At 35.4% G+C, this 8,574-nt stretch overlaps 1 pseudogene; it reads right to left on the bottom strand.

Moving 5' to 3' along the window:
• Positions 1–975: 975 nt before the first annotated feature.
• Positions 976–1,627, bottom strand: LOC103603994 (annotated as a pseudogene).
• Between the last annotated feature and the right edge of the window lie 6,947 nt (positions 1,628–8,574).

An 8,574-nucleotide genomic window follows, 5' to 3' on the forward strand; every position in this document is an offset into this window, starting at 1 on the left:
CCTCTTCCCCACTTTTCTTTGTCATTAATTTTCCAATCATGTTCTTTCCAAGTCTCTGACCATCAGCCAAACAATAAACCGGAGACCAGCCAAACAATAGGCCACGGCCCATGAATCATTGCATAATCACATGTCTGTCCTTTTTCTCTTCCAAATGAAGCAAACAACCAGGTACATTGTTCAAAATTCTGCCCACTGGTAGAATTTTCATTCACCAACGTCCTTCAAGGGACTTCCTGAAAGGGGCTGTAGTCTACAGTTCTCCACTTCTGGGTGGTACGTGTGTATCATGCAGAACCATTTGTAAACCAGGCCTGTGTCTTCTGTTACTCTGTGAACTGACCATAGGCAACCTACTATGAAGCCACAGTCACAGGTTGGGAGAGACGAGAGTATAGCAGGAAAGGGGAGCATGGGCATCTGGGCCATTTCTTCCTGCAACTGACTTGTGCCTTCAGGGCCTGCCTAGACCCATTCATGTATATACCACACTCCATTTGATGAAGTACTACTGTGCATGCCCATTACCAACTTGGTAAGTCAGGTAACACCCACTTAAAAGTGGGCACTTTGTGTCACATGGTAACTTAATGGCTCATAGTTAAATGGTTAGTATCTATTAAGGCCCAGTAACAGGCCAAGGGCTTTTTCTCAAAAAGAGATCAGTTATCTGAGGAGGATGTCTGGACTCATTGCTCTGGTTTTCTAGGGTATTGCACTGTGATTCATCCATAGATAATTGCTGAAGGCTCCAAATGACATCCTCAGGTGCCACTGACACCTTATGCACCTCTGTATCTGCTGGATAATATGGCCCAAGCAGCAGAGAATTTTGCACAGCAGCTTGAATCTGTTACAGAGCTTTCTCTCATTCTGAGCACCACTCATAATTAGCAGCCTATTGGATCATTCATAAGTGGGCCATAGTAACACATTCAAATGAGGAATATATGACTTCCAAATTCCAAAGAGGCCCTAGGTGCTACGCTTATTACTATTACTTTTTTTCATTGTAGTGAGTTCCAGATGCACCACCTTATTCCTCACTTTAGAAGGGATATCTTGACATGCCCCATACTACAGAATTCCTAGAAGTTTCACTGAGATAGAAGGCTCCTAAATTTTGTTATATTAATTCCCTACCATCTAACATGCATAGCTTTTACCAATAAGGCTAGAGTAGTTGCCACTTTTTGCTCACAAGGTCCAATCAGCCTAATCTCATCAATGTAACTGACCAGTGTGATATCTTGTGAAAGGGAAATAAAATCAATATCCCTGCACACTAAACTATTACATAGGCCCAAGAATTGATGTATCCCCTACTTAGGACAGTGAAGATGCACTGCTGGCCTTGCCAGCTAAAAGAAAACTGTTTCTGGTCATCTTCACTAAAAGGTATAGAGAAAAAAGCATTTGCTAGCTCAGTAACTGTACACCAGGCACTAGGAAATGTATTAATTTCCTCAAGCAGTAAAAACATATTATATATAGTAAGTGTAATTGGAGTCACCACCTAGTTAAGCTTAGGATGATCCACTGTTATTCTTCAAGGTTCATCTGTCTTCTGCACATTCCAAATAGGTGAATTGAATAGGCATGTGATGGGAATAACTACTTTTCTCATGTTTAAAGACACCAGGCACTAGGAAATGTATTAATTTCCTCAAGCAGTAAAAACATATTATATATAGTAACTGTAATTGGAGTCACCACCTAGTTAAGCTTAGGATGATCCACTGTTATTCTTCAAGGTTCATCTGTCTTCTGCACATTTCAAATAGGTGAGTTGCATAGGCATGTGATGGGAATAACTACTTTTCTCATGTTTAAAGTTGATGATGGCACTGTTCTCCACAATTCCTTCAGGATTGTTGTATCATGTTTGTTTTACTATTTTCTTAGGTAAAGATAGTTCCAGTGGCTTACACTTTGCCTTTCCCACCATATTAGCTCTCATTCTGCAAGTTACAGAACCATTGCAATGGTTTTGCCAGCAGCTTCATATATTTGTTCCAATTATATGTTCCAGAACTGGGGAAATAGCAATAGGATGATATCAGGAACACTCTGAGCACTGTTAGATGGACCTTAGCTAAAACTCCATTGATCGTCTGACCTCCATAAGTCCTTATTTGGAAAGGTGGACCAAAGTATCATTTTGGGTATGCTGGAATCAGTGTCAGTTCAGAGCCAGTGTCCAGTAGTCTCAGAAAGTCAGATTATATCCTTTATTCCAGTGCACAGTAAACCTGATAAAAGGCCATTGGTCTTTTGAGGAAGGCTGTAAGAAAGATTAACAGTATGATTCTTTGGCAGTATACCAGGTCCTTCCTCATGGGGAACTGGCCTTTCATCAAAGGGTTCTGGGTCAGTAAGCTGGTTCAAGTCTGGGAGGGCCCCTGACTCTCTGCTTTTATAATTCAGGTTAAACTTTTATTTACCTGACTTGGAACTTTTCTGTTTATGCAGATCAAGTAATAATTTAATAGGTTTCCTATCCATTTTACTTCTTATGTATTTCACTAGGATCTACTAGCCAATGCCATTGGTCTACATGAGTCAGGCACTTCTGATTCCTGCTTTGACTTTGGTCTTTATACAGTAACCACCCCACCTCACCTTTGGCAGTTGAGTGCTGCTACTTGGTGCCTGCCACCTCAGGATTCAATTATTCTCATTATGTTGTATTTAGGTTTCCCAATCCAGTTACCTTATTTCCCACTGTGAGGTCTGACTAACAGGGAAGAGGAATTACACAGCTTTTGAAGGATGCAGGAGCTCTCTTCATATATTTATTTCTGAGTAGTGGTGAAAGGTCTGTTTTTTGGACACCCCCCCACCCCCCGCCCCAGTGTGGGTGACTAGGTTTTAAATGACAAATTCACTCTAACATTCTGATCTCCCTAAGCATTTGAATCCTTTCCTCTACATTAAGCAAAGCATGTCCTGAATTTCTAATGTGCTCATGGCGGGCCACCTTTTTGCTCATGTTTTAGCTAACCAACCAAACTGAGATGGCCCTTTCTAACTCCTTGAGCTGCAATATTAATTGCAGAATCTCTGTTTATTGAGATATAATAATTTGTTTATAGAGTCCATATCAATGCATTCAGCCTGATTTAACTTTAGGTTTTCCACCATTACACACTAATATACTGTTCCCACACATGATCCCTAGATTTCCATCTATGCAAGTTAAAAAAAAACTCAAGTGGTCCTTTTGAAGTGTAATGCATCTCCTAAGGGGTCATATTTTGTGCCTCACCTACAGGGGCCTTCTGAGACTTCAGTCTAGTTATAGTTTTAGAAGCAAAAGTGGGTGATGGGGTGGATCCAGAGGAGAATCAGCATTGTCTTGCATGGCAATTGCCTTAGAGAAAGCCCTCAGAGTCTCTGCAGGCAATGCAGGATTAATCTTCTGAGAAGGAGTGGAGATTAATCTTCTCTACTGGAGTGGGGTTAACTCTTCTATTCACAAAGAGGGCTCATCAGAATTTAGGGGCTCAATGTCCCCAGATTTCCCCATTCCAACTTATAGGTTACCATTTTTTCCCAGTCAATGCCCTCACTTTAACAGTAGACAACCTGCTAAGCTGGCAGTTCAATTTGAGATTTTGCATTTGATTTCCAGCCATCTCAGCCCTGTGGCTGCAGAAGATAAGGGTCTCCATCAGAGCACACAAAGAAGCTTTCAGATCCTTTATAAGGCACTTGGCCTGGGAACTTAAATCCCTTAAAGTCACCCAGTTCCTTGCTTCTAAGTGGTTGATTAGGAATATCCAGTGGAGATATTTTGCAAATCTCAATTGCCAGATTATCCCATGGACTATTAGTGTTTCCTTGATGTCATTAGTGTCTTTAGATCTAATTAGATTAGACAGTCAATCCCAGAAACCCCAGACCAAAACTTATCGTTAACATTCTTTTCCTCTAGAACCACTCTTGGTACAAAAATCTGTATTAATCTGAGTTCTCTAGAGAAAGATAGATATATTTACTAATCTATGCCAAATAGAATAATATTAACTATTTATAAGTATTTATAATAAATTATAATTGATTTTTTTCTTACAAATATGTCCTTTTTATTATTGATTATATTTGGAAATAGTATTGGATTTTCAAAATTTTGCATTTGATAATGATTGCTTGTTTTTTAAGGTTTGACTAAAAATTAGCTCGAAATTAATGCTAAATCTTAAAGAGAAAACTATTATTCTTCATAATTTTTGAAACCTTTCTGAATAAGCTTCCTACTTACACATTTCTGATATCGAATCTATATTTTGTCAGTTATGAATAAAATTGATCTTCTGGGTTGATTTTATTTCACAAAACTATTCACCATTGAGGACTCCATATTTAAATATTTAACTAAAGGTATCTGGCAATGGTGGCTAATAAGTGGGAGATTTCATAAAAGAATCAATATAGATTGATGTAATTGAAATTAAAAATATGACAGTTTAATTACTTTCCTTTTTTTTTTCTTTATTCTAACTAGAGAATTTATTGATAAGTGTAATGCTAATTACTTTACGATTTCTTCTTTGCAATGAATATTACCTGTTCTCACCAAATTTAAATTAAGCTTGCAATTCAACATTTCAATTTATCTCACTATTCAGCCAAGCAGTGTCTGTATTAAATGTCCATTCAGGGAATGCTATATCACTAGCAATCTCCAGGGTATTGGTAGAAAGTTTCGTCAATTCTGAATCAATCTCTATACCACACTATTTTGAAGCCAAGTCATTGTCAGAAAATAACTCCTGTGTGTTTCATAGAACCTAGAGCTTCTTTGATCTTCCCTGGGATAGTTAATGGAGTCTGTTGGAGTGTTCACAGCTGGAAAATATGTTTGGAGGATGTTTATAATAACTATTGTAATTGATTTTTTTTATTTCATACAAGTTCTTTTTTCTAGTATATTTAGTTCTTTAATGCAGTTATTTCATCTGAAGTTGAAAGTATTTATCTTATAAATAGCTGTATATGTAGTTTGCTTTAAATTAGTTTTTAATTTGCAGCTATTTCTCAGTGCTTTTTGAGACTAGTGAGGAGATTTTCAGCCCTTCTTTCCATCATTATTTCTATGAATTTATAAAGTTGAAAGAGGTGATGATTAGTATAGCTCCAGATTAATTTTGAACAGTCAAATCACCAAAATAGAAAAAAGAATCACAGTAGAAAAATGTAATAGCATATTATAGTACAGAAAGCTAATTTCCTGTTGCTGTTACAGATTCACTCACTAAAAATGTCAGCACAATCTTATTTCATAATTTTAACACAATAGTGGAGAGCTGTTGTAATAGAGCAAGTATTTATGATAATTAGGTTTTGCTGAATAATGAGGTTCTTCTAAGATGATAGTTGTGGATATTGATTTTCCAAATGGACTGAGCCATTGATTGAATGCAATTTGAAGAGGAACCAAATTAGTCTCTTGAATTTACCTGGGGCTGCTACTGGTGGAATACATTATCTGAGGAATCCCATAGCTATGTTTAATAGGTCAAGTACTCCCCCTGTCTATTGGTTCATTCGTGGAATCACTTTGCAGTTAATAATGTATACCTCTAAAACCACAGGTGACTCTGAGGATGTTACTCAGTGATTGATATTTTTCTTTGCTAAGATAAACAAATTCTGGAGTTGAATCAAGAATGTTAAGCTTTTTTGATTCATACAACAAAAAGAGGAAGTAAGATGTTGATGACATTTTGCAAATATAAGCTATTACGGGGAGATAAGATACAAATTCTTCTGCAGAGACAGCTTCCACAACAGTGAAACAAACAGTCCTCAGGGGAACAATGAAAAACACCTTCATGTGAAAAACGACATATTATCCTTAAATTCTTATTATGCAAAGAGGTCTCTATCCATCGAAACTTGTGTAAATGCAGTCACATCAAAAAACTACTATATTTTTAAGATTCCAAAACTTTTTCTTTATATTTTAGGCTTTCTGAAATTGCAGTATCAAATGTTTATTGTGCATATTTAATATGGAATGTTCAATTTAGTGTTGTTAAAATGATAATATACTTTTCAATAAACAAGAAAAATCCTAACTTGTGTGGAAATAACATTTATTTTTTTTTCTCTTTTTAATTGTGAACTGTTTATAGTGTACAGAAAAGGCCAGAGAATAGCACAATATCGAACACAATATTTTCTTTTAAATATGTCTAACAAAAACAGCAACAACTGAAGGTAAAATTGAACATTTCTCTCTAGTATGTCTTTCTCACACACTTCAAGTTTCTTTTCCCCATCTGTTAGGGAGTGACCAAATCTCAAGCTTGACATATCATTCTTGCACAGCATTTTATAGAATTATTTCATCTGTATAAGCATATAAATGTTTGCTATACATGTAAAATATGCATTTTGAATATTGAATTAAACTGATTCTTATATGCCAATTTATTTTTAATATCTGTGAAATTAGAGTCAATGGCATCTTAACAAGTGTCTGTTTTCTTTTCTTTTACTGTAAATAGTATGAGTATGTTATTTATTTTATTGCATTGAATATTCTTTATTTTATTTTTACTGGTTTTTATTAATGCTTATGAGACAATTCCTCTCAGTTTATGTCACTCATTTAAAATTATTCATCTTTCTGGTAGACGTTATATTTTGTTTTGCTTTAGTTCAAATGCTAAAGTTTTTATTATACACAGACATACAGACATACATCTCTATACACACATACGTAAAATCTAGGGACACATACATTTTTCAGTTCTGAATAATTCTAATATTGGGTTTTCAAACTTTATTTCTTTGCCTATTCCTTCATTTTACTACTCTGCAGCTTCTATATATTCAATCAAGTCATTTTACCACATCTTCCACATATTTACTTACTATTTCTCAATGCAGTGTTTTTGGAGCTAACTTCCATTTTAAAAATTCTTTCTTTTACTGTATCCACTATGGGATTTATGTTCTTAACTGCATTTTACTTTTATTATCATATATATTAATTTTATTTCTAGCATTTATAATTGGATATTTTTTCCTATTATAACAATTATGCCAGATCTTTTTTTTTTTTTTTATTATTTTCTCTCTTTTATAGTTCCTGATAAGATCGTTGGTCCTGATTCATAATTACCTACTCACTTTGGTTATTTCATATTTAATTACTACTATTTTAATTACACATTTATATGTTATTTTGGTGGCTACCCTGAATTTTATATGTATTTTGACATACTACAGTAATATAAATATTCCCTTTGCTACATCTCTGAAAATACTAGGACCTTATTATTGTTATCATGCATATTAATTACACATATATTTCATCCTCTTAAGAAATTACTATTACTTTTCACTCAATCAATATAACGGGCTATTCATTTACCTTTTTAGTGCTTTTTTGTTCTTCCTGCATTTTCACATTCCTGTGTGTTATCTTTTTCTGCCTGAAAAAATGCCAATTAGATTTTTATAAAAAATTTCAGTGAAGATGTGCTGTAATAAATTATCTGAATATTTATTTTATTAAATATTTTTATATCATATGTATATCTGGAATAGAATTCCACATTGGCAGGTGTTTTTGTTTTTGTCTTCCTAGCTCCATAGCACCCAGTTATCTTCTGGCTTCCATTGTTTTATGAAATTAGATGTCAGTTTTTTGATGCTTTCTGAAGGAATTATGTATCTTTCTCTGGCTGCTTTTAGTATTTTCTGTCTATATTTGGTTGGCATCAATTTAACAATAATAAGCCTACTTGGGATTTACATATTTTTTTTCCCTGTTCAGATTCATAGAGCTTCTTCAGCCTATTGATTGATGGCTTAACAACAGTTTTGGGAAATTGTCATCTAATAATGCACATAGTATTTCTTCTTCCTTCTTCCTACTTTCCCTTGAGTCCGTTGAAGGGGGACAGATCCATCATGGCTGCCGGTTTCCTCTACATGCCCCACACAAGACATGAAGACACAAGCCTTGGAAGAACACCATGTCATCCTTCCTGGAACATGGAAAGACAGTCTTGTGAGAAGCTGTCACAAGGCCATTTCTCAACTGCCTCACTAAATTTTAGGAGACTTCCTATCTTGCAGGAAATTGCCACAAATCAGGTAAGCATCTTCCTTCATAGTTCCAGTGAATTTTACACTTTGCATCCATTTAGGACTAGGTAGAGACTATAAAACCACTTACACACAGAATTCACTCTCTGTTACAGAGCAACCCACTGCTTGTGTCATTTATCCTCTGGCCCCTCCTCTTCAAAATCATTCTGGGGCGAGGGGCATGAGGAGGTGACAACATGCTGATCTTGCTTATGCTATCTGTGTAGGTAATAAACTGTCTAAATCCATATGAGCTCATTGTTGCTTAGTGGCTGAAACTATGGAAGTGTGACAAATCATCCAAGCAGCTTTATACTCACTGATGCTTAGGGTTTGCTTGACTATTTGGCATCCCATAGGTTTCTTATGCTGTGTTCTACATATTTTTGTAGATTAATTTTCACCTCTGCTTTAGTTTGTCTTCCTGTTCACCTTTGTGTTATATAAAATCTACTGTTAAGTTCA

Source organism: Galeopterus variegatus, unplaced genomic scaffold (genome assembly GCF_000696425.1).
Source record: "Galeopterus variegatus unplaced genomic scaffold, G_variegatus-3.0.2 Scaffold4909, whole genome shotgun sequence".
In the NCBI taxonomy this organism is placed as follows: Eukaryota; Metazoa; Chordata; class Mammalia; order Dermoptera; family Cynocephalidae; genus Galeopterus; species Galeopterus variegatus.